Source organism: Elephas maximus, chromosome 22, assembly GCF_024166365.1.
Source record: "Elephas maximus indicus isolate mEleMax1 chromosome 22, mEleMax1 primary haplotype, whole genome shotgun sequence".
In the NCBI taxonomy this organism is placed as follows: Eukaryota; Metazoa; Chordata; class Mammalia; order Proboscidea; family Elephantidae; genus Elephas; species Elephas maximus.
Window position 1 is genome coordinate 42,357,494 of NC_064840.1, and position 27,180 is coordinate 42,384,673.

Genomic DNA, 27,180 nt, shown 5'->3' on the forward strand with positions numbered 1-27,180 from the left:
ATGGGAAGAAATCTCATTGGCAGTACTGCTCTTTTCTAACTAGGCTTTTGTACCTCTGTTTTAAGTCTATTCCCTCTTCCATTCATCTATGTGGCTTCCTTCCCTATTGCCCAAAATAACTTCAATAGAATATTAGCATATTTAAGTGGGTGCTCATTAAACATTTGTTGAATAAATGAATAAATAATTATAAAATACTGGACTAAGCCCCCTTGAGAGGCTCATGAATTGTTTATAAAATAAGGTATTTGTATGTTCAGGTATATACATCCAAATGGAATTTAATTATAGCTTTATCAAGTAGTAGTTAAATATTAATCTGTCTTAATAACTCTACTTCGAAATATACATTTCAAACTACAATGAATATATGCTGAAATAGAGTTCATTTACAATCAAACCACTTGCATTTATACACTTTAAAATAAGATCTGAAATATTCTCATGTGGAAATAATTAAAAGTTTTTTTTTATAGGTCAATGTGTTTGTTAATAGAAAGTCTAAAAGTAAAGACCCATGTGTTATGTTAAACCTGAATGTATGTTTTTTAAAAATGTAATCCACACAATTTCTTAAACATATCTTTAAAAATGGTTGTACAAAGGAGTATTTATTATACCAGGTAACAAGAAGTATCTTAATAGGGAACTTCATCATTTTAAGGTATGTAACAAGTAGGCCAGAGATAATGTATTGCTAAGAAACTTCATGGGATATAACAGCTGATATTTATAAAATCTTAAGTCTAATAAACTATAAAAGATAGTTCTACGAAAACCGAGAAATTTAACATTTCTTAAAGTATCTTCTGACATCTTCATTTCTTAATTTATCTACCCTTCATTGTAGTGTTAGAAAATAATACGTGGACATAAAATAGTTTGAATATAAGATAAGTTTGTTCTCACTGAGTTCGCTGCAAAGAAGTTAAAAAATAAGCCAGTAAAGATTCTTCAAACTTTAAGAAAAAAAATTATCTGAGATAAATTAAAGAAGTTATATAATTAGCAACCAAAATGAGAAGAGGTTATGTTAAATTTTCAAGAAGTAAATTAAAGTAAATAAAAATCGGTAATAAGATGGACAATATTAAAATGTAGCTCTCATTTAAACTTATTTACTGAACTTTCTTTTTGTTTCAAATATTGTTGGTTTTTAGTACAGGCATGAATGATCCTGTGATTATTCAAAATAGAAGACTATAGTCATGCAAACATTTCCTTTCCAGAGACTATCAGCATGTCTTTTATGTCTTGGCATCCATTTTAGGATTATGAGCAAGGTAGTGTATAAAGAAGCTTATAAAACAAAGGTTGTCATTTTGGCAACTCACATAAACATAAAAGTAATTTCATTTTATTGAACATCAAAATGTTGATTAGTACATTAGCTTAACTATTCAAACACTTATATTAGATTTCATACTAAATCATATTTGTATATTAAATGCCATTCTCAGAATTGCTGATGTATCATTCTAATTCTATAAATACCATTTAAAAATATTGACAACGTAAGGTGGAAAATAATATAACTATAAAGAAAAAATCTTTCCTTTTTTTGTCAAAGGGTTAACAAATTAATAATTACATACTCAAAACAAAAGCATAGATCCTGGAACAGTCTTTTATACTGTCCAAAATGATTAGCACTTATGTAAACATATACGATTTTCTTCTATTCTTTTAATATATAAAATAAAAAAAAGATATATTGTTATAATAAGTCATAACCTAATCCTACAACTCAAACTCTCTTTTTTTAAATTAGAATACTTACTAGCAAGGAGGGAGGTCCACAAAAATACGTGGCTTACACTTACCCTCTCCTACAAAAATGCTGATTTTCAGAGCAGAACTATCACAATCCAACCATAACCCGGCCTAATAGGTAGTATTTATTGTTAAGAAATTAGATATAAAGTATATATATAACTAAGACACCAGATAGTTTTAAAAAGAAAATCGATGAACTTTCCAGATTTTCCTTCTTAAAAAATTTTGAGAGCCAAGCTATAGTAATCGTTTAATTATAAAAATCTAACCAACTAAAAACAATGGAATTTTTCTCAAAGTATTTCAAATACAGCTCACTACTTCTTATCCTCAAGAAACATTTAGATTTCTATCCTCTAATTCTCAAGAAACATTTAGATTTCTATTCTCTACCATTCCCAGCCATTCTGCCAAAATTACAAAAATTACCTTTTATCATTTCCTTCTCACAATGAGAATTCACTAATCGCACACATCTTTTAGACATAGACACCTACCCACTCCCCTCCCCAACCCTCCAAAAATGGTTCAGAGCAAAGACACAAAAAAAAATAATGACCAAGCTCACATTTCTTGTTTGCCCTTCAAGCGAAGTCTGGGTGTCTTCAGCTTGCCTTTCTGGTCTTCAGTGTTGTCACTAATTGCTGGGGGATATAGTTTAGGACAGCAGGAAGCAGCAGAAATAAAAGCTGCTGCTTTAAGAAAATGTTTTCTTAAACACATAGAACAACTTTTACCCTGACTTCTTGACTGGGTTGCATAAAATCTTAGAAAGGCTCCTTGAAAAGTTAATGCCTATAAATGGGAAAAAATAAAATAAAATCTAAAAACTTACGTTCTGGACACATTCCGAAGGATGTCTGATTTGGTTTGAAAGCAGGTTTGTATTGATGAACAGACTTTATTTTGTAAAAAATTCATATCCTCTCTAATTAAAATTTGCCTTGCCATCTTCTAAATTAGTCCTGTCTCTCATGGTATAATCATACATGCAAAAAATCAAATACAGTATTTCCCAAATGCATGGACACTGTGGAAGCTTCATTTTGAAAACAGCATTTTATTTCCCTTAATACTGATGACTAAAGTCACTGTATGTACCAATACTTTCAAAGAGCCCAAGAGAGTTAAAAAAAAAAAAACCTTCTGAGTTTGAAAAACAAAAAGTTCTGAGTTTGTCTGTACCCCTGGACGGTTTTCCTTCCTGAAGCTCAAGCCGAGAAAGCAGACAAAAGAAGCTGATCTGACTGAGCTGTGCCAAGTCTTGCCTTTTTTTTTTTCTTTCCTCAGCTCTCCCTCTCACTCTGCCCCTCTCTCTCTTTCTTTCTCTCTCTCTCACATCACTCTTCTACTCCCAGTATGGCAACCTTCCGAGCAGTCTTGGCGGAGCTCCAGCCTGTGCCAGTCTGTCTGAATTCTTGTCTCCAAAAGATGTCCTTTGCAGATCAATTAATACATTTGAAAACAGGAAACTGTGGTATGGTACCCAAATCCTGGCACCAACAGCATCGACTTCTGCCAAATCACCTTGCAGATTTCACGGTATCCTACCTTTCATAATCATTACTAACACATTCCCAGAGCAATAATGGAGTACTGCAAGCCACTCACTGCTCAGCAATAAGGAATCTGTTTCCTAGAAATGTCCATATGCGACATATGCACAATGCAGTGAATCAAAAATCTCCTGTGAGAAGAGATGTATGTAAATTTAATAAGCAGCACGTACTGTATTTCATTTTATAAGACTTAGTTTTCCTTGTCCTGCTGCAAAGAATCATGGGAGAATAGAAAAGGAAGCATGCAGATTAAAATTAATACTGTATGACCAAATAAGTCATTATCCTATGGGAAAAGAATGTAGGCTCTGACCAGTAAATCGTATTTTTAAGGAAATTCTAATATAAAGTTTACCTATTCCAAACTTTGCTGGAGATGCCGTGGGGAGGGGGATAGGATGGGAGGTTCTTTTCAAAAACAGAAATAGCAATAAAAAGGGAAAGAAAAAACAATGTGGACCTAGCAAAATTAAATATCTTTTCATATTTTGATACTCACGTTTTAACATAGTCACTTATTTGTTACATTTATACTACTACATTCTAATGACCATACATTTATTTGTAGCATGTATGCCTCTTGAGGCAAAATAGCCAGTATGTGCTTCACACATTTACCTTATTTAAAAAATCATTTTTACCTTTGAAGCTTGAAAATACAGAACTGTTACACCCTACAGTCCCGTAGTTTCATATAAAGAACCCAAACAAATGGGTTCTAGTCCCTGGCTCTGCCACTTTCTAATTTACGTGACCTCAAGGTTTCAAATTGCTTGATCTGTCTAATCCTCAGTTTGTTTATCAAATATGAAAATCAATAACTTCCTCCTCTGTGATTCCATAATTCTTTGATTATACTCATAACATACGTCCATCTTATAGTCCTATTGTATTGTAGTTAGTTGAGTGTGGTGCTCTGCCAATCAAATGTGTTATCCTCACAGGCAGGACTATGTGTTACTTATCTCAAAACAATACAAGTCTCACACAGAGCCTTCCATATGCAGGTGATCAACAAATCCATCAAGCAAATGATTGATGAGAATGGATCACATAATTATCACTCTGAAGTTCTATGAACATATGAATTATGATAATGAAAATCAAACCAATGTATTACTAAGTCATAAAGTTGATAGATTAGAGAAATGCTATAAAGATTTCACAAAGGTTGAATTAAAGCATTAACAAAATGTCCCATGCTATCTTTTCTGATGGGTAATTAAAGGTAGGAAGGATCACAGTGGATTTTCAATTCATAATCAAACTTCTGAAAGACAAAGATGAGAATCTTGAAAGCAGCAAGAGAGAAGCGGCTCATCAAGTACAAACCAAAAAAAAAAAAAAACCTGGTGCCATGGAGAGTCGATTCGGACTCATAGCAACAAAGGACCCTCGATAGGCGTAACAGCTGATTTCTAATCGGAAAACATGGAGGCCAGAAGACAATGGGATGATATATTCAAAGGGTTGAAAGAAAAGACATATCAACCAAGAATTTGACATCCAGCAAAATTATCCTTCAAGAAACAAAAAGACTTTGAGATATCCCAGATGAACAAAACATGACAGAGTTCAACACTAGCAGACCTGCCCTACAAGAAAGGAGGTCCTTCAGATTGAAATGAGTAACACTAGACGGTAATTTGAATCTACATGAAGAAATAAAGAGCATTGGTAAAAGTAACTACTTTTGAAAATATAAAAGACAATATAAATGTATTTTTTGCTGTTTGTAACTCCCTTCTTTTCCTATCTGATTTAAAAGACAATTATATAAAGCAATAATTATAAATCTATGCTGATGGGCACATAATGGATAAAGATGTAATTTGTGATAATAACAGCATAAAGGAGGGAGGAAAATGGAGCTATAAAGGAGCAAAATTTTTGTACGCTATTTAAATTAACTTGGTATTAATGCAAATTGTTTTTGTTGTTGTTAGTTGCCACCAAGTTGATTCCAACTCAAAGCGACCCCATGTGTAGAACTGCTCCCTAGGATTTTCAAGACTTTAACCTTTCAGAAGCAGAGCACCACACATGTCTTCCAAGACATCTCTGGGTGGGTCTGAGCTGCCTACCTTTCAGCTAGTAGTCAAGTGCTTAACCATTTGCCTACTAATCCAAAATAGGCTGCTATAAATTAAGATGGCAACTGCAGTACTCAGGGGAACCACTAAAAACATAACTCAAAAATATACAGTAAAAGAAAGGACAAGGGAATAAAAGTGGTAGCAAGGAGCAGCTGGTGGATTTGAACTGCTGATGTTTTGGTTAGCAGCCGTAGCTCTTAACCACTATGCTACAGCAGAATATAAATTCTTCTCAATTGCACATGGAACATTCTCCAGAACAGACCATAAGCTAGTCCATAAAACAAGCCTCAATAAATGTAAAAGGACTGAAATCACACACAGTAAATTCTCTGATCACATAGAATGAAATTAAAAATTAATAACAGAAAAAAATTGGCGAAACTCACAAATATGTCAGTATTAACCAACACACTTTTACACAATTCAAAAGGAAAATAGAAAAAGTTTGAGATGACAAAATTGAAGACATAAAATGCCAAAGCTTATAAAATGCAGTGAAAGCAGTTCTCAGAAGGAAATTTATAGCTATAAATAACTACACTGTAAAAGAAAGATCTCAAGTCAGTCACCTAAATTCCTACCTTAAAGAAATTAGAAAAAGAAGATCAAACTAAAGTCAAACCTAGCAGATGGAAGGAAAAAATAAACATTAGAGTAGAAATAAATGAAACAGAAAAACAATAGAGAAAATTAAAAAAAAAAAGTTGGTTCTTTAAAAGATCAACAAAATTGACAAACATTTAACTAGATTGACCAGAACAAAGAGAGAAGATTCAAATTACTAAAATCATAAATGAAAGAGGGGCACTTTTTACCAATCTTACAGAAGTAAAACAGATTATAAGTGAATATTGTGAACAACTGTATATCAATAAATTAGATAACTTAAAAAAAAATGGACAAATTCTCAGAAGAAGCTACCAAAACTGATTAAAGATGAAATTAAAAATCTGAATAGACCTATAACAAGTAAAAAGATTGAATTAGTAATCAACAAATGCCCTTCACACACACACACACACACAGACACACACACACACACAAATTCCAGGCCCAGATGGCTTTAGTAGAGAATTCTAACTAAGGTTTAAAGGAGAAATGCCAATCCTTCACAAACTCTTCCAAAAAAGAGGAGAGAACACCTCCCCACTCATTCTATGAGGCCGATATCACGGACACCAAAACCAACAAAAATATAACAAGAAAAGAAAACTAAAGGCCCCTACCCCTTACAAATGCTGTGCAAAAATACTAAAAAACTAAATTCAGTAGTTTATAAAAAGGACTGTAAACCATGGCCAAGTGAGATTTATTCCAAGCATGCAGGTTTGTTCAAGGTAATGCACCACATAAATCAAATAAAGGACAAAAGCCAAATGACTACCTCAATAGACACAGAAAAAGAATTTAAGAAAATAAAACACCTTTTTATGATAAAAACACTCAACAAACTGGGAAAGAAAGGAACTTCCTCGAACTGCAACGGACACCTACAAAAAGCTCACAGCTAACATGATACTTAATGGTGAAAAACTGAAAACTTTCTCCCTAAGATCAGGAATAAGACATGGATGTCTGCTCTTTTCTCTTCCATTCAACATTTTACTAGAGGATCTAACCAAAGCATTTAGACAAGAAAACGAAATAAAAGGCATCCCAATCGGAAAAGAAGTAAAACTATCTCTATTTGCAGATGGCATGATGTTGTACCTAGAAATCCTAAGAAACCCACAGAAAAACTACTAGAACTAATGAACAAGTTCATCAAGGTTGCAGGATACAAGCTCAACATACAAAAAGTAGTTGTATTTCTACACACTAGCAATGAAAAATCCAGAAATGAAACTAAGAAAATAATTCTATCACAATAGCATTAAGAAGAATAAATTTAATCAAAGAAGCACAAGACTTGCACACTGAAAACTAGAAAATATTGTTGAAAGAAATTAAAAACCTAAATAAATGGAAGGACATCTCATACTCATGGATTTGAAAGACTTCATATTGTTAAGATACTTCCACGATTGACCCAGATTCAATGCAATCCCATTAAAATCTCAGCTGGCTTTTTTGCAGAAATTGACAAGCTGATTCTAAAATTAATATGGGAATGCAAGCAACTCAGAATAGCCAAAACAATCTTGAAAAAGAACAATGCTGAAGGGCTCATACTTCCCAACTTCAAAGCTTACTACAAAGCCACAGTAATCAAGACAGTGTAATATTGGCATAAGGGAAGAAATATAGATGGAATAGAACTGAGAGTCTAGAAATAAACCCATACATTCATGGTCAATTGGTTTAAACAGGGTGCCACAAAACTTCAATGGGGAAAAGAATACTCTGTTCAACAAATGGTGCTAGGACAACTGAATATCACATGAAAAGAATGAATTTGGACCCCCACATCAAAATTTTTGATCTCAAACTATATGCAAAATTGCTGAAAATGGATCACAAACTTAAATATAAGAGCTAGAACGATAAATCTCTTGAATTAGACAAAAAGTTCTACATGAATGTTCATAACAGCATTAGTTATAATAGTCAAAAAGTGGACGCAATCCAAAAAGCCCATCAATAGAATATTATTCAGCAGTAGAAAGGAATGAAATACTGGTAAATTCTACAAAATGGATGAACCTTGAAAACATTATGCTAAATGAAAGAAGTCAGGCACAAAAGTCCACATATTGTATGATTCCATTTATATGAAAGGTCTAGAATAGGCAAATCCAGTGACACAGAAAGTAGATTACCATATTTTTACGTAAATAATGTGCATCTTCTACATTTGTTTGCCAACCACGCTCTCCCCCGCAAGGTATTTTCATGCTAATTTTTTTTACTTGTTGCTGTGTTCATATTATGGTAAAAGCAGCAAGCTAAGGCTCTAGGAAATACAGAGACACATCAGAAATGGCCCCAATCCTCGAGAAGTTTAAAGTCTTGTATTAAGATAAAACACATGCAAACCGTTATGCTTTATGTGGTAAATGTTATCATTTAAATTTCTGGTAAAATCCTAACTCTTCCATGTTGTCTTCCTGGTGCCATAAAATAAAAGATAAATTCCATTTTCCACCAAGCTCAAATTTGGAATTCTGATGGATCACCCTTCCCATGTCTCTCTCTCCCTCTCTTTCCTTTTCCCACTTCTTCTCCCTCTCCCCCCTCCTTCTCCTTTCTTCTCTCTCTCTTTCTCTCCCTCTCCCCTCCCCTTCTTCTCACTCTTTTCCTTCCTCTCTCTGCCTCCCTCTCTCCTCCTTTCTCTTCTCTCTTCCACTCTTTCTCTTTTCTCCCTCCCTCCCTCTCTCCCTTTTTCCACCATTACATACTTGGTTATTACCTGCATTCTTCGATTTATTAAGTCAGTGTTTGCTAAGCACCTGTTATGTGCAAAATAAGCGGTTAGACAATAACAATAAGCACTTTCACACTCCTTAACTCATTCATTCCTCACCCAACCTTTGGAGGAAGGACACGTATTATTTTATTTTATAGATTAAAAAAAACTGACATCACAAGTTTTATGACTTGTCCCAACCATCAGACAGACATCTAGGATACGGAAAATTGAAGCAGCTATCTCAGGGTGCATTATTTAATAAATTTACATAGATGGAATGAACATAGTTGGCCTCTATATCCAGCTACCTACTTAATAGTTCCTCTTGAATGGCTAAGAAGCATCTCAAACTCAACTTGGCTAAACCAAAACTCTCGATTTTCCTCAAAATGTCCATTCTTCTCTCAGCCTCCCATTAAATGGTAGTACCAAACACCAAATACTCAACCTGAAAATCCAAGTCACCCTTGATTCATCTCTAATCACCCACTAGAATGGCTATAAGAAAAAAAAAAACACACAATACAAAGTGTTGCCTACAACGTGGAGAAACTGGAACACTCATACAATGCTTTTGGGAGTATAAAATGGTAAACAATTTGGCAGCTTTTTAAAGTTAAACCTACAGTTACCATATGACCCAGTAATTTCCACTCCTAGTTACCCAAGAGAAATGAAAACTTATATTCATACAAAGACATGCATGTGAAGTTCATACAGTATTATTCGTAATACCCGAAAACCAAAAATGTCAATATCCACCAAGTGGTAAATGGATAAACAAAATGTAATATATCCATTGCTACATTTTTTTTTTTTACTAAGTAATAAAAACAAAAACACCACTAATACAAGCAACAACATGGATGAACCTCGGAAACATTTTGCTAAGTGAAGGAAGCCAGACAGAAAAGGCTACATGTTGCATAATTCCATTTACTTAAAATTTCTTTATAAAGGCAGAAAATAGATCAAACGTTGCCTGGGCCTGAGGGTGGTAGAGGGGAGTGACTACAAATAGCAAGAGAGAATTTTTAGGGGTGATGAAAGAGTTGTAAAACTGGACTATTTTGATGGTTATGCAACTGTATAAATTTATTTTAAATGATCTAGCAGTACAGCTAAAACAGGTGAATTTAAAATAGGTGAATTTGGTGGTATATAAATTATACTTCAATTCAGAAACACAGCAGTTAGAATAAAATATTTACTAATATTTATTGCATCCAAGGCACTGTAATACCCTAATAAGAGTATTAAGATAATATCACACCCCCGTCCTAAAGGATAGTCCAGTCCTTTTCTTCCAGCTGAAGAAACAAGACCTACACATGGAAATAACAGAATCATATACCGAAAATGGAACAGATGATGAGCATGTCAAGGTCTAGATGAAGGAGACTAGAGCCAAGGTATGGACGGAAGGCCTTGCAGAGAACGTCAGTTTTGAATGGGGGGTTTAAGGATGAGTGAAAATTGGGAAAGTGGAGAGGAACTGGGAAGGCAGCCTTGAGAAAAAAAAAAATTAGAAATGCTCAGAACATGTCAGTAATCAATGGGGCAGTCTGGCTATAATAGAGGCCCATGAGGAGAGCAGAAAATGCGCCAGGCCAGTTGAAGACAGACGGTGAAGGCCAAAAGCATGTGCTCCTCCAACTTCAGGCATTTGTGGACCATGTTCATGTTTTTGCCATGTATCAAGCTACAGTATGACATATTTAATATTTACTTAGTATTTTAAACTCACCTTTGTTAACCTAGATTAATTTTAAAAGACATTTATATTATAATTATAAATGGAAAACCAGCATCATTTGCCAGAAATAGAAAAACTCTGTCAAAATGGCTATTTTTAAATTCTGAAAGCCTATAGCTGTCCCTTGCCATCTTATCAGGAGGGATCAGTTCCTGGAGAAGGATACCATGCCTGGTAAAGTAGGTCAGTGGAAAAGAGGAAGACCCTCAAAGAGAGAGACTGACACAGTGGCTGCAACAATGGGTTCAAGCTTAACAACGATTGTGGGATGTCACAGGACCAGGCAGTGTTTCGTTCTGTTGTACGTAAGGTCGTTATGACTGGGAACCAACTTGACAGCACCTAACAACAACAGCATAGCTGAAAGATTATTATCAAGTATTGGAGAAAGATTAAAAACATTCAGTACCAAGCTGACACTTCCATCATGATATAATCAGAAAAGCTAAAAGACAGTTGAAAAAAAGGAATAGTTTTTTCACTATGTGATTGTTATTCAACGCCATGCCCTTGAACCAGCTAATAACAACTTGAATTATTTTCCATATTTTGGAAAATGCTGGTCTACAGCAAATCCTAAAAGAAGGGTGGTAATAATTATAACAATAACTAACAGCTATTTAGCATTACAATGTGCCAAACACTGTTCTAAATATTTCTCATTTTATTTCATTAAATCCTCATAACAATATTATTGTTGTTACTGTTAGTTGCCTTCCGCTCTGACTCATGGTGGCCCCATGTATGAGAGAACAAAATATTGTCTGGTCCTGAGCCACCTTCGAGATCATTGGCACATAACAATGATACCCACTTCATAAGGGTATTATCAACCTCATTTTTCAGACTAGAAAACTGAGGCATAGAAAGTTTACTTAACTTACCCAAGATCATACAGTTAATAAACGGTAGAGCTGGGTCTGAACCCAGGCTGACTATCTCCAGTCTATGCACCTAAAAAGTACAATTGAGCTGCTTCTCAGGTGAAATGATATTTTAGGAAGATTTATCTGGCTATGATTTGTTTGATGAACTGAATGACTGAGAGACCAGAAGACTATTGCAATGATCCAGGTATCAAAACCTATGAGCTAGCTGGCCCTGGAAGGGTTAGCTGCCATTTGCTGTGGGCAGTAGAGGGCAGCAAAGAGCTGTGGAGCAAGAGCTGGGCCCTTGCCCAGGCTTCTGGCCCGTGAGAAATGTAAAGCCTGCACCAGGGAAGAGAAGAGCTGACAATACCTCTGTATATAACCTGCTGCCGTTGAGTATATACGATGCCAAAATAAGTCAGATCGAAATCAGATCTTGGAAGTCAAGACAAAACCCGGAGAGATGTAGGGGTGCCAAAGGAGTAGTGTCCCCAAACAGCAAGGGAGTTGAAACACTTGGTTGTGCCCTCTGGGTTCCTGGATGACCACGAAAGATCCCCTTTACACTCTGACACTACCAAAGTTCTTTTAAGTTTAGCTTCCAAAACATAATATTTATGGTTCTCAGATCTTTCAAGAGTACAAAATTGGGCTATATATTAGCCTAAATCTCTTTAAAATTCAAAATATTTACTTGGGACTGGTATCTAATTCTTTGAGAAAGTATTTTAAAATTAAAATGAAGAAATACATGTAGATGCTATTTCCAAGCTTCTAACAGGTCTGAAACATCCTGAATATAGACACCATTAATCCACAGACATCAAAATTGTTTTATTACTTTAATCTCCCAAAACCACTGTTTGAAGAAAAAAATGGGTTAGCAAATAAAACTGTCAGAATAAGAAAGAAAGCCTCCTCTAAAATAATTTCCTTTGCATGACGTTAAAAGAAAAACTCAAAAATTAAAAACAAAAATAATTGATCGGAACTGCCCAATTTGCTACTTAACTCAGATTTTGTTAGAAAAATTAGACACCAGACATTTGTGATTTACTCTTAGAAAAATGTGATTTCTTATTCCCAGGAGAAAAGTTTTAAGAACATCAATAGATTTCTCTGCATATAAAATATTTCTCCATTATTGTGAGTAAATTATATTTGGACCAAAATCAGATTAAATTTCCCTTAAAATACCCAGAAACATGTCACATACCCAAAAACAATATTTCATCCTAATACCCCCATGGAAATCTCTCCCTGTTAGAATAATTACCAGAAAACAAAATTAACTTGAGTTTTATATTTTTACTAAATTCAAAATAACTTGTTAAAACTAGATTGTCATTTGCTGATGCTAAAATGAAATTCATAATCTTTGATGCCCTTTAAAAATACCTGAAAATACGGCTATACACTTCTGTTCTTAATATGGAAAAATTGGGTATGTGAATCACTGATGAGCTGGATAAGAGTCGCAATTTTATTTAAATGCTGTAAATACAACAAAGAATGTAGATATGCTTAATTAAGCACTTCCAAATTCTTGACAAATTCACCCCCCAGTCAGTACCACAAGGCTCATGGCTTAATTATTCTCTGATTTTCTCATATGTGTTATTTTGCCTTCCTGACTAGACTATAAGCTCCTTAGAAACAAAGATTAACTTTTTTAACCATCTCCATTAGTACAGCACTGAGCACATCTATTTGCTCAATAAATATTTACTGAATACCTACTGGGTTCAGGGCACCTTGGTCCGTGCTTCAGGGATAAGATGATGATACAACATAGTCCCTGTCTTTAAAGTCTTTACTGTCTAGGAGCAAAGGTGATGGGGGATAAAACACATATATGTGACAAGATCAGGGGAGTCCTCAGACACTCTGGAGTGGAGATTAGAAAGAACGGTCCTCCAAATCCAATCGCTCCTCATCATCCCTTCTCCCCATCTCTCTCATAGTTAGTCTGGAAGCTCCAATGTTACAAAATTTAATCCAGGTCAATGAATTAAAAGTCTACTATCTTTGAGAAAATAACTTGATAATGTTTTTGAAGTAGAAGGTGAGATCCTCACAGCATGGATATTAGCTAGAACCCATGCCAAAAAGAAATGCTAGATTTGTTTTTTGTGAGAAAAGAAGATTTACATTTTCTTTGGAGGATGAAAGAGGGATGAGAAGGGTGGGACAAGAGGTGGGAAGGAGAGTGGAACCTGAGTGGTATAAGGCTTTGCCCTATCTGCTGTGAAGGGCCAAGAAGAAACCCCTGAATGAAAGGCTGGGGAAAAGGCACTTGGGAACAGGGATTTCTGAGGTAAGATTTTAACCTGTTTGCTGCATGCAGTGCAACTTCTCCTTCATCACCCTGACCCCAATCTTCAGTGAAGTTTATGACATTCTTAAATGTGTTCTGAGAAGAGCTTTGGTAGAAAATGCTAAAGTGGTCAGTTCAGTGTGAAAAAGAGATACTTTCTGTGGATGCAGGACTCTAGAGGCAAAGACAAGCAGAAAAACATAATCACCCTCCTCCTACACTCAGAAATTTACAGAAATCTTATGGGTAGATTTGGACTTCCACAAAATGGAATTGGGGTTTAAGCCAAGGACCAGGAAGTCCCAAATGTCAAGTGCCATATTCAGACTGCTGATGGATGCCAGCCAGTTCAGAGGAACACCGTGTCCACATTAATTCAAGCAGAGTGGCCATGTTTTGCCCTAACTCTCATACCTTGCTTCCTAATTAACCCCCTACTGCCATTGATCAGGGATTGCCTTCTGACTGAATCCGGTGTGCAGCCCTAACTAGACCTGCCACCTCCTGTCGTATTGTCCTGGTATATAGCCCCATCCTGCCCCCAGCACTAATTCTGCCCCAATTTGTGTTGCGACATCTTGCCCAAGCATTTCCCCAGCAACCAACCTCAGCCTATCTGCTTTCCATTTGCTATCTCCCTTTCTCCACCACGTGTCTGTCAGTTTGCCATACTGTGCTGGTTTGTGTGTTGCGGTGGTACTGGAAGCTTTGCCACTGGTATTTCAAATACCAGCAGGGTCACCCTTGTTGGACAGGTTTCAGCTGAGCTTTCAGACTAAGACAGGTTAGGAAGAAGGAAATGGCAGTCCACTTCTGAAAAAAATTGGCCAGTGAAAATCTTAGGAATAGCAGAGAACATTATCTGATATAGTCCTGGAAGATGAGCCCTTCAGGTCAGAAGGCACTCAAAAGATGCCTAGGTAAGAGCTGTCTCCTCAAAGTAGAGTCAACCGTAATGACATGGACGGACTAAAGCTTTCAGGAACTTCATTTGGTGATGCGGCACAACTCAAAATGAGAAGAAACAGCTGCACACATCCATTAACAATAGGAACGTGGAATGTATGAAGTATGAATCTAGGAAAATTGGAAGTTGTCCAAAGTGAAATGGAACACATAAATATCCATACCCTAGGCATTATGGAGCTGAAATGGACTGGTATTAGCCATTTGGAATCAGATAATCATATACGATCTACTACACCAGGAATGACAAATTAAAGAGGAATGGTGTTGCATTCATCATCAAAAAGAACATTTCAAGATCAAACCTGAAGTACAACACTGTCAGTAATAGGATAATATCCATATGCCTACAGACCCCAAAACCAAATCCACTGCCGTCGAGTCAATTCCAACACATAGCAACCCTATAGGACAGAGTAGAACTGTCCCATAACGTTTCCAAGGACTGCCTGGTGGACTCAAACTGCTGACCTTTTGGTTAGCGGCCATAGCTCTTAACCACTATGCCACCAGGGAGGGTTTCCTTATGCCTACAAAGACCGATTAACACGACTATTATTCAAACTTACACACTAACCACTAAGGCCGAAGATGAAGAAATTGAAAATTTTTACCAACTTCTGCAGTCTGAAATTAATCAAACATGCAAACAAGATAAACTGATAATTACTGGTGACTGGAATGTAAACATTGGAAACAAAGAAGGATTTGTAGTTGGAAAATATGGCCTTGGTGATAGAAATGAGGCTGGAGATTGCACAATAGAATTCTGCAAAACCAACAACTTCTTCATTACAAATACCTTTTTTCAACAACATAAACAACAACTATACATGTGGCCTTGCCAGATGGAATACACAGGAATCAAATCGACTACATCTTTGGAAAAAGATAATGAAAAACCTCAATATCATCAGTTAGAACAAGGTCAGGGGCCAAGTGTGGAACAGGCCATCAATTGCTAATATGTGAGTTCAAGTTGAGGTTGTAGTATACCTTGAGTATATACCACCTGAATTTAGAGACCATCTCAAGAATAGATTTGACATACTGAACACTAATGACCAAAGACCAAACGAGTTGTGGAATGACATCAAGGACATCATACATGAATAAAGCAAGAGGTCATTAAAAAGAGAGGAAACAAAGAAAAGACAAAAATGGATGTCAGGAGAGACTCTGAAAGTTGCTCTTGAATGTACAGTAGCTAAAGCAAAATGAAGAAATGATGAAGTAAAACATTTGAACAGATTATTTCAAAGGGCAGCTGGAGAAGGCAATGCAAAGTATTATAATGAAATGTGCAAAGACTTGGAGATAGAGAACCAAAAGGGAAGGAAATGCTCAGCATTTCTTAAGATGAGAGAACCGAAGAAAAAATTCAAACCTCAAGTTTCAATATAGAAAGATTCTATGGGGAAAATATTGAATGACGTAGGAAGCATCAAAAGAAGATGGAAGGCATACACACAGTCACTGTACCAAAAAGAATTGGTCGATATTCAACCATTTCAGGAGGTAGTATGTGATTAAGAACTGATGGTACTGAAGGAAGAAGTCCAAGTTGCACTGAAGGCATTGGTGGAAAAACAAGCCTCCAGGAACTGACTGAATACCAATTGAGATGTTTCAACAAACAGATGCAGTGCTGGAAGCACTCACTCGTCTATGCCAAGAAATTTGGAAGACAGCTACCCGGCCAATCCACTAGAATAGATCCATATTTGTACCCATTCCAAAGAAAGATGATCCAACAGAATGAGGAAATTATTGAACAATACCATTAATATCACAAATGCAAGCAAAATTTTGCTGAAGATCATTCAGAAATGGTTGCAGCAGTACATCAACAGGGAACTGCCAGAAATTCAAGCTAGTTTCAGAAAGGGACGTGGAACAAGGGATATCATTGCTGATGTTAAATGGATCCTGGCTGAAAGCAAAGAATATGAGAATGATGTTAACCTATGTTTTACTGACTATGCAAAGGCATTCGACTGTATGGATTATAATAAATTACGGGTAACATTTGGAAGAATGGAAATTCCAGAACATTTAATTGTGCTCATGAGGAACCTTTACTTAGAACAGAACAAGGGGACACTGCATGGTTTAAAGTCAGTATGAATATCTGGCACACAGTAATTAGGGAAAGACTACTCTTTGGAACTCAACACTATGAACAAATTTCACATTTAAGAGATAGAGCTGCAAGCTGTCACAGAATCAACAGTCTTCAAGAACAAAGCCCACATGTATTCTGTGTGGAAAGAACTTTAAGTCATTGAGAAAACCATTGCTTGGATCCACTTTTAAACAGCTTATGAGGTTTGGTTCAATTGTACTTTCAAATATCCAGATATAGGGGAAAAAGGATTGGTTTCTTTCAGAAATTTCAAGAAGCTAGCTAGATTTTTTTTTTTTTTTAATTTGTAAAAAGCCATCCCAACAAAATGAAATAATAAGAAAGGATAAAGTTAGATCCCAGGCAGAGATATGGATTCCTGGTTGCCAAAGTAACTTCCTCCAGATTTAGAAAAAGACTGTCAGGAAGAGTCATAACCGTGTTTGTAACTATGATGCATGTCTCTATTTCATTTCTCGTTCTCCACCTTTTACTCAAAGGGAAAAAAATGAGCAGGAAAAAAAAGAAAGTGAGACCCTGCAAGAAAGATGCAGGGCTTAGAGCTAGAATTAATAAGCTTTGAGGAAAGGAGATTAACACTAAAGGAAATAGAGAATGTGCTAAGCATAACACAAAGAAAACGCTTAAAATTGGTGCAAGTTAGACTGGAAACAGAACTTCCAGGAATTTTGCTTTCAAACACTTTTTAGAGATAAGTGAATGGATGGCCACGGAAGCTATACAAATTGCACAAGGTTGCACAGTGAGTTAGCAGCAAAGCCCAGAACTCCTGACCCCATGTTCAGCGCTCCTTCTGAGCCGACAGTGGCTTCTCACCTGCCTTTGGTAAGCAGAACAAGTTTGGCAGTAGGAGAAAAGTGTCTTATGGGAGTCTCTAGATAGACCAAGAACCCTGTAACTATTAAATTTTGAGGCATCAAATAATGGAAGACAAGTAAATGGTCTCCTTAAAGTAGGAAAAATAAATAGAGGTCGAGCTTTTACAGTGCCGCACTCAATAATAGCTGAGTTTAACAACAAAGTTAGTTTTTACTAGGTATTTGCATATTTGTAAATGTTATTTCTTCTAGTGAGGAATGCAATAATTAGTGCTGCTACTTTAATCTTGTGTCTTGTTTTTCTAGAAAAAAAAACATAAGTACTAGATTATAGGCTGAGCCAGGTTCTACCATTCATCTGGTTATTGCAACCTAAATGTGTGTGCTGAGTGCCTCGAAGGGAACACTCAAAATCTGTGGGAGGAGCTGGTGGGGAAGCAAATCTACAGCCCCCACAGGCACTGTCACACGTATGCAGGAGTCCTCACCAGCGGCAGGCACTGTCACATATAGGCAGGAGTCCTCACCAGCCACAGGCTCTTTATATACAATGGCAAACACTGGAAAAATACAAATGTCTAGCATGCCTGTGGCCCTATCATAGCCTTTCAAAAGTGACTCTTGTGAAAGCTAGCTAGAGACCACTGGTTTAAAACCAGTCATTCTCACTTCTTTTCTTTATCTTTTGAACATTTTATTGTTTTAGGTGAAAGTTTGCACAACAAATTCATTTCCCATTCAACAATTCATATACAAATTGTTCCACGACTTTGGTTGCTATCCCTGCAATGTGTCAGTACTCTCACCATTTTCACCCTGACTTCCCTGTTTCCATCCAGCCAGATTCCCTGCCCCTCCTTGCCTTCTCATCCTTGCTTTTGGGCAAATGTTGCCCATTCATTCTCATATAGTTGACTGTTCTAAGAAGCACATTCCTCACAGATGTTACTGTTTATTTTATAGGCCAATCTATTATTTGGCTGAAAGGTGACCTCCAAGAGTGGCTTCAGTTCCAAGTCAAAGGGGTGTCTTAGGGTGATAGTCTTGAGGGTTCCTCCAGTAAGTCTGCTCTTTTTTATGAATTTGAGTTTCTTTCTACATTTTTATCCCTTTCTAACCAGGAACTTCTACTGTGTCCGTAGTCAGAGTAGTCAGTACTGGTAGCCTGGCACCATCTGGTTCTTCTGGTCTCAAGCTTGTGGTAGCTGTGCTTCATGTGGGCCATTAGTTCCTGTGGACTAATTGCTTCCTTGAATTTTTGGTTTCCTTCACTCTCCTTTGATCCAGATGGGAAGAGGCCAATAGCTGTATGTTAGATGGCTACTCACAAGCTTTTAAGACACCAGACGCTACTCACCAAACTAGGACAGAGAACATTATGAACTATGTTATGCCAGTTGACCTTGATGTTCCCCCAAGACTATGGTCCTGAGCCTTCAAAACCAGTAATTTACTCCCATGAGGTGTTTGGCTGTGTCTAGGAAGCTTTCATAACTGTGCCCCCATGTGCTCTATTATATATATGAATATATATGCAGCATATTCAAATATGTATATACAAATACCCACAAATATAGCTATTCTTGCTTATTTTCTATTAAAGACAATTCCTTGTTAGGGGACCCCAGACTTAAGAGTAAGGAAGGCAGGTATGTTAGTTTGGTACAAGTGACAAAAATCCAACTTGAACTGGCTGAAAAATAGAGACAGAGATAGAAACAGAGAGAAATGGAGAACTCACTTTTTGTTTCAAGGAACTCAAAGAAATGTTGAGCAATAAAACTGTAAGCAAGGGCAGGAATGCAGTTAGAGGTCACCAGCAAACAGAATAAGGGGTTTGAGTGCAGCCAAGCATATCTATCATTTCTGCCTCCTGCACAGAACTTCATTCTCTCCTTTTGAAAATAGGCCTCCAGAGGGCAAAAAATACAGTTGCTGCCAGCTCCAGAATACCTTCCACCTGTAGAGAAGAGGCACAAAATGCCTGGAGAGAGACTCCGACCAGAGAGACTCCAGGTGTAATAAGCAGTGCCTAGGGGATGAGTCATATTAGACTACTGGAAGTGGACTGAAGCAGTTCCTAGGCAAGGGTGCTGGGCAGACTAGTCCCAGGTGGACATACAGCAACCACCCTCATCTCTGTCACATATGGCACTGTGTTCATATGAAGTACATGCCTGCATAAACTACCCATACATATGAACTTTCATATTTCAGCTTTCCTGCTCATCTCCAACACAATATCAAACTGCCTGAGTAGAAGAAGAGGAAAAGGAGGATGAAGAAGAAGGAGGAGGGAGCAAAAGAGAAGGGGGAAAGGAGGTCAAAAAAGGGAAGTTTCAAAACTATACTTCGCTCTCTGCCCCTCCAAAAAAAAACTGTTACAATATACTTATTGGGAAACAGTAACTAAATTTCCCCACATGGGTTTTGTATCAGTTCTAAATTAAAAAACCATTTTGTGTACTTAATTATTTACACTACCTATGCTTGACAGAAATTGGTTAGGCTAACATCCCAAACCTTTCAAAGAATTAAGCACAAAAGTGAAAAAATTAGTAACAACAAAGTCTACAATGCCCTGAGATATGTCTCGGCACATATAAATTATACAGTAATCATTTAAAAATACTTAGTAAGGATTAATGTACACCTGAAGATGGACGAATGGGACAAATGGATAAGCTAGTTTCTTCCTAAAAGGAAAATACAAAGCTGCCATAACCCACATCTCATGTGGTACTGATGGTGTCCAAAAAAGATGGCCAGAAATCCATTATTAGATAAGATGTTAGAAATCCTTAAAAAAAAAAAAAAGATGATGACAAGAAAGCAGGCAAGCAGACAGGCTGGCAGGTCTTCCACCCTGCCCCCGACCTGGAAAACAACAAGAAATTAAAAAACAAAAGGAGACAGGGAGTCAGATAAGAACTTGCCTGTAAAATAACAAAAAAAAAAAGCAGTGTGAATTTAAATGGATTTGTTTTCTTCAACACCCTCCCATGTCTTTCACCTTCAGAATATACACATATTCAATTCTTGCCCATCTTTAATTTCTTTAACTGCTTTATCTGTGTGTTCCTTGGCTTGTTTTGCATATTGCCTGATGTGCTTCCCGATCTCACTCTTAAAGAGTTCTGTATATTAATCTTTTGTACTCTGCATCCAGTAATTCCAGGAAGGCACCTTCATCTGGAAGATTCTTTGATTCTTTGTTTTGAGAGCTTGTTGAAGCAATCATGGTCTGCTTCTTTATGTGATTTGATATTGACTGTTGTCTTCAAGCCATCTATAAGTTCTTGTACTAGTTTATTTTATGTTTGCTTACTGTATCTTAGCTTCTTGCTTTGTTTTGTTTTGATATGTCCAAATAGGTTGCTTGAGTAAGGAGCTTGATTATTTTTGCCTTTGAAGCTCTAACATCCTGTCACCAGCTAGCTAGAGCTGTTACCAGGTATATGAGCTTAGGAGTCCATTCATTTTTCTTGTATGAATTTAGCTCAGGTGTCCAGGTAGTTGGTCATCAAGTGTGTGGTACGGGCTCTGTCCTACAGTCTTACAGGGGCAGGAGTGATTGGTGTAGGTACCAGTAGCTGGTTGCACCAGGGGGTCACACTCTGAACAAGGCAGGGGGCTGACAACCATCCCCCGAGTGTCTGTGAGGGAAGTGCATCCCTGTTCCCTAGAGCGTGCAGGTGGGTGGGTTCTGCAGATGGACCATGGGCACCCAATGCTTTTGGTTGTAAGGACTGGGAGGTAGCAGTTATCCTTGGACCCCTGTTTGGAGTGGCTGGGTGACCTGAGTGGAGCCACCAGTCCTTAGACCCCTGACGTGGGTAGGTGAGGACTCTGTTTAATAGGCAAAGTGGTGTCAAACATCAAAACCCACCTCTCCACCACACAGCTGAAACAGTTGCAGTCTGCCAACAAGGGCCTATTCTCCTGAAATAGGCCCACACATAGGTCCATGCGGGCAGAAATGTATTCAAAGTCCACGGACTGTTTATGCCTAGACAGGAGCCGCTTCTGTCCTGAGTTCCTCAGGTTAGTGGACTGGCAGATTATCTTTTCCCCAACTGTGAATTTATTCCTTCTCCAAGGCCAGGAGAATGGATCAGGACATGCAGCAGGACCTATCTCAGACCCAGAGAAATTGATGGCCACTGAAGCTGGCTTGGGGGCTGGGGACGCAGTAAAATATACACAAGTGCTTAGCTTTTGCAGAGAGCGCCATTCTTCTCTGGTTCCAGAGGTATGAGTAGGCTGTGCAGCTGGCTGTTTCTCCCTGAGAAAACTGCAGCCGAATGCTACCACCAGCCCACTGCAGCCTAAGGGTTCCCAGCGATTCAAGTCCAGCAACTCCTCTCCGCTTCTGAACAGTCTCTCCCTCCCCCTACTGCTCAGTCCGTTTTCTAACTTTGCCTTTGATGTTCAGAGCTCCTAGCTTGTCATAAACATAATCATTTCACTTGTTTTTTCAGGTCTTTGTTATAAGAGCATTCACTGGAAGTATCTAACTACTCTGCCATCTTGGTCCCGCCTCTCCTTCCCATCTTTAAAAACTACATACCCTCTGAGCTAAACCATTGACCTACCTCCTTTCTTTTTCAGTCAAGCCTTTTGAAAGAGAATATAAAACCAATTTTGGTCTCTACTTCCTCATACCTGTGTACTTCCAGGCCTAAGCCAGAGTCATCTGCTTCTGCTCTCCCTCCCCATCAAACAATGTCAGCAAAGCCTCCTGACTGCCAAATCCAATGGGGGTGTGGCTAACTATTGCTTTCTTCTTGATTTTCTCTCCTCTACTAATTTCCTGAGCACACATTCTTCTTTTCTAACTACTATATACGTGTGTGTGTACATACATACATATATACATGTACATATATATATATACACACGGGGCAGTTCTACTCTGTCCTATGGGGTGACTATGAATCAGAATCAACTCGACGGCAATGGGGTTGGTTGGGTTTTTTTATATACATGTATATATGTGTGTGTACATATATATGTCCTTAGTGGCACTCTGCTTTGGGGATTCCATATCACTCCACCCTAGGCCTTCTCTCTCTTCTTCTGATGCTACATACTTTGTCAAGACTACATGCAGACAACTGAGAAAAAGGCACTGGAATCTAGAAATTGAACAGAGTTGGAAGGCACTCTAGCTACCAATTATACAGCTACCACTGTTTTTAAGGGCTTTAAAAACATCCGAGTAAGATTCACCCAGCCTCTGCTTCAACTCTTCTATCATAAGTGAACTCACTGAGAAAAATCAGAGAAAAGAATGAAGAGAAATGAAGAAATCCTGACAATTATGTGGGATACAATCAAAAGCAAAAAGTTGCAAGTGATCAGAGTTCCAGAACAGGGGAAGAAAATGGAAAACACACAAAGAATCACTGAAGAATTGCTGACAGAAATCTTCCCTAATGTCATGAAAGATGAAAAGCTCGCCATCCAAGAAGCTCAATGAACCCAATACAGGAGAGACTTTAAAAGAAAATCACCAAGGCATATCATAATCACAGTCAATAAAACCAAAGACAAAGAAAGAATCCTGAAAGCTATTCGAAAAAACAAAAAAAGTCACCTACAGAGGGAAAACAATAAGACTAAGATCTGATTACTCAGCAGAAACCATGCCAGCAAGAAGGCAATGGGATGACATATACAAAACCTGTAAAGGAAAAAATTGCCAATCAAGAATACTGTATCTTGCAAAATTTCCAGAAAAACAGAAATTGAGAAAATACATAAAAATCAAATCAAACTTACAAGAATTATTAAAGACATTCAGTTGGAGAACAAACACCACCACACCACAGCCTGAATCAAGGATGCAAGACTGTATCAACCAGGTACCAACCTAGTTAATGAACTCTCAAGGATAAATCAAAACTAAAAGATTTACAACAGGAACCAGATAGGCTAATCTGTAAACGACAACAATGTCAGAAAATTAAAAGAGAGAATAAACAGTGTAGGTATAGAACTTTCAAAGGGAGAGGAAGTCATGGTAATACCAAGTAATAAAAGACTGGTTCAAACTTAGGAAGATAAGGGTAAATATCAAGGTAACCAGAAAAAAGTTAACAAACCTACTCATCAAAATATAGAAGAAAAACATAACATCTCAGTAAACACGAGATCCACAAAAACAAAAGAAATGAAAAACAAAGTCTACAAACAAAAGGAATTACGCACAGGAGACTAAAAAGAACAAAGAAAACATCAGCACACACACACAGGAAAAAAAAAACTACAAAATGACAGGAATAAACTCATACCTATCAATAATTACACTGAATGTTAATGACCTAAATGCACCCATAAAGAGACAGAAAGCGACAGAATAGACAAAGAAGAGCATCCATCAATAAGCTCTCTACAAGAGACACACCTTAGAAACAAAAACATAAATCCATTAAAAATCAAAGGATGGAAAAAAATATATCAAGCAAACAGCCACCAAAAAATGAACAAGAATAGCAATACTAATCTGAGATAAAACAGGCCTTAAAATAAAATCAACCATAAAACACAAAGAAGAGCATTATATAATGATCAAAGGGACAATCCACCGTGAAGACGTAACCATAACAAACATCTACCCACCCAGTGACAGGGCTCCAAAAACGTTAAACAAATTCTAACAGCACTGAAAAGAGAAACTCTTCCACAAAAATAGCAGGAAATTTCAACACATCACTCTCAGGAAAAGACTGAAAGTTTAGAAAGACACTCAACAATGAAACAGAAGATCTAAAGGCCACAATCAGCCAACTTGACCTCAAAGACTTATATAGAACACTCCACCCAACAAAGTACATATTCTTTTCCAACACACTTGGAACATTCTCCAGAATACACCATATCTTAGGCCACAAAGCAACCCTCAACAAAATCCAAAACACTGAGATACTACAAAGTTTCTTTTTTGATCACAATGCCATCAAAGTAGAAATTAACAAGAAGAGCAAGGAAAAAAATCAAATACATGGAAACTGAATAACAGACTGGTAAAAAACCACTGTGGAATAGAAGAAATCAAAGCTGGAATAAAAAATTTCCTAGAATCAAATGGGAATAAAAATACAACCTACCAAAACCTTTGGAACACAGCAAATGAAGTGCTCCAAGGCCAATTTATAGCAATACATGTATGCATCAAAAAAGAAGAAAAAGACAAGATCAAAACATTAGCTATACAATTCAAAGAAATAGAAGGAGAACACCAAAAACACTAAATAGACAATAAATAAGTATTAACTTTGGTGAACCATAAGACAGCACACAATACTGGCAAAACCAGCACAACTTGTACAAAGCAAGGTCACAGAAGCTCCATAGACATATCCAAGCTCCCTGAGGGAACAAATTACTGGGCTGAGGGCTGTGGGACCATGGTCTCGGGGAACATCTACCTCAATTGCCATAAATTTGTTTATAAAGAAAATATTCTACGTTCTACTTTGGTGAGTATTGTCTAGGGTCTTAAAAGCCTGTGAGCAGCCATCTAGGATACTCCATTGGTCTCACCCCCTCGGGAGCAAGGGAGAATGAGAAAAACTAAAGATACAAGGGAAACATTAGTCCAAAGGACTAATGGACCACATCTACCACCGCCTCCACCAGACTGAGTCCAGTACAACTAGATGGTGTCCGGCTAAAAACACTGACTGCTCTGACAGGGATCACAATAGAGGGTCCCAGACAGAGCTGCAGAAAAATGTAAAACAAAGTTATAACTCAGAAAGAAAGACCAGACTTGCTGGCCTAAAAGAGACTGGAGAAACCCTGAGAGTATGGCCTCCGGACATCCCTTCAGTTCAGTAATGTAGTCACACCTGAGATTCACCATTCAGCCAAAGATTGGGCAGGCCCATAAAACAAAATCAGACTAAAGCGGCACAACAGCCCAGGGGCAAAGACTAGAAGGCAGGAGGGGACAGGAAAGCTGGTAATAGGGAACCCAAGGTTGAGAAGAGAGAGTGTTGACATGTGTGGGGTTGTTCCCCAATGTCAGAAAACAATAAGTGTAGTAACTGTTTAATGAGAAACTAGATTGTTCTGTAAAACTTCACATAAAGTACAATAAAAACAAACAAAAAAAGGACTACGTAGGATGTATAAAAAAGGTAACAGCAGAAGTCCACAGCCACCAGAAGACAGGATATAATAAAGATCAGAGCAGAAATAAATGAGATAGAGAAGAGAAAAACAATAGAAATAATCAACAAAACCAAAAGTTGGTTCTTTGAAAGGATCAACAAAATCGACAAACCATTGGCCAGATTAACAAAAGAAAAACAGGAGAGGATGCAAATAACCCAAATAAGAAATGAAACAGGGAACATTAAAACAGACCCAATTGAAATAAAAAGGATTATAACTGAGTACAGTGAAAAACTACACTCCAACAAATTTGAAAACCTAGAAGAAATGGGCAAATTTCTAGAAACACACTACCTACCCAAACTAACACAAACTCAAGTTGAAAATCTAAACAGACTCATTACAAGAGAAGAGATTGAAAAGGTAAAAAACAAAAAACTCCGAACAACAAAAAGCCCTGCCCCAAGTGGCTTCACTGAAAAATTCTACCGAATATTCAGAGAAGAGCTTACACCAGCACTACTCAAAACATAGAAAATAAAGGGATATTTCCAAATTCATTCTATAAAGCTGGCATCACCTTGATACAAAAGCCAGGCAAAGACACCACAAAACAGGAAAATTACAGGCCAAATCTCTCATGAATATACATGCATAGATCATCAACAAAATTCTAGCCAATAGAAATCAGCATCATATCAAAAAACTAATAGCTATGACAAAGTGGGATTCATACCAGGTATGCAAGAATGGTCCAATGTTAGGAAATCAATCAACATAATCCACCACATACATAAAATAAAAAAACCACATGATCACCTCAACTGATACAGAAAAGGCATTCAACAAAGTCCAAATCCCATTCCTGATTAAAAAAAAAACTCTCAGTAAAATAGGTATAGAAGGGAAACTCCTCAACATAATATGCAAAACATCTATGCAAAACCAAGGGCCAACATCATTCTTAATGGAGAGAGGCTGAAAACATTCCACTTGAGAACAGGAACAAGACAAGGATGCCCTTTATCACCACTCCTATTTTACATTGTGCTAGAAGTCCTAGCTAGAGCAATAAGGCAAGAAAAAGAAACAAACAGCATCTAAATCGGTAATGAAGAAGTAAAACTATCCCTATTTGCAGATGACATGATACTATACATAGAAAACCCAAAAGATTCCATGGGAAAACTACTGGAACTTATAGGAAGCTGCAGCAGACTGGCAGGATACAAGATAAACATACAAAAATCAGTTGGATTCCTATACACAAATAAAGAGAACTACAAAAAGGAAATCAGGAAAAAAATACCATTTGTAATAGCCCTTAAAAAGATAAAATACTTAGGAATACATCTAACCAGGGATGTAAAAGACCTATACAAAGAAAATTGCAAAACACTA

At 37.2% G+C, this 27,180-nt stretch overlaps 1 protein-coding gene across 9 annotated transcripts in view; it reads right to left on the reverse strand.

Annotated features, from left to right (window-relative positions):
- The window catches only part of MSRA (methionine sulfoxide reductase A), an 816,105-nt gene that overhangs the window by 725,909 nt on the left and 63,016 nt on the right, over positions 1 to 27,180 (reverse strand). Inside the window, exon 1 of one of the 9 annotated variants that reach the window (XM_049866289.1) lies at positions 2,345 to 5,107. The exons of 7 other annotated variants lie outside the window; for them this stretch is intronic. The gene's annotated coding sequence lies outside the window, so the exon portion shown is untranslated. Of the gene's footprint in view, positions 1 to 2,344; positions 5,108 to 27,180 lie in introns of those variants that run through there. One more of the 9 variants, XM_049866295.1, reaches the window with a different exon arrangement.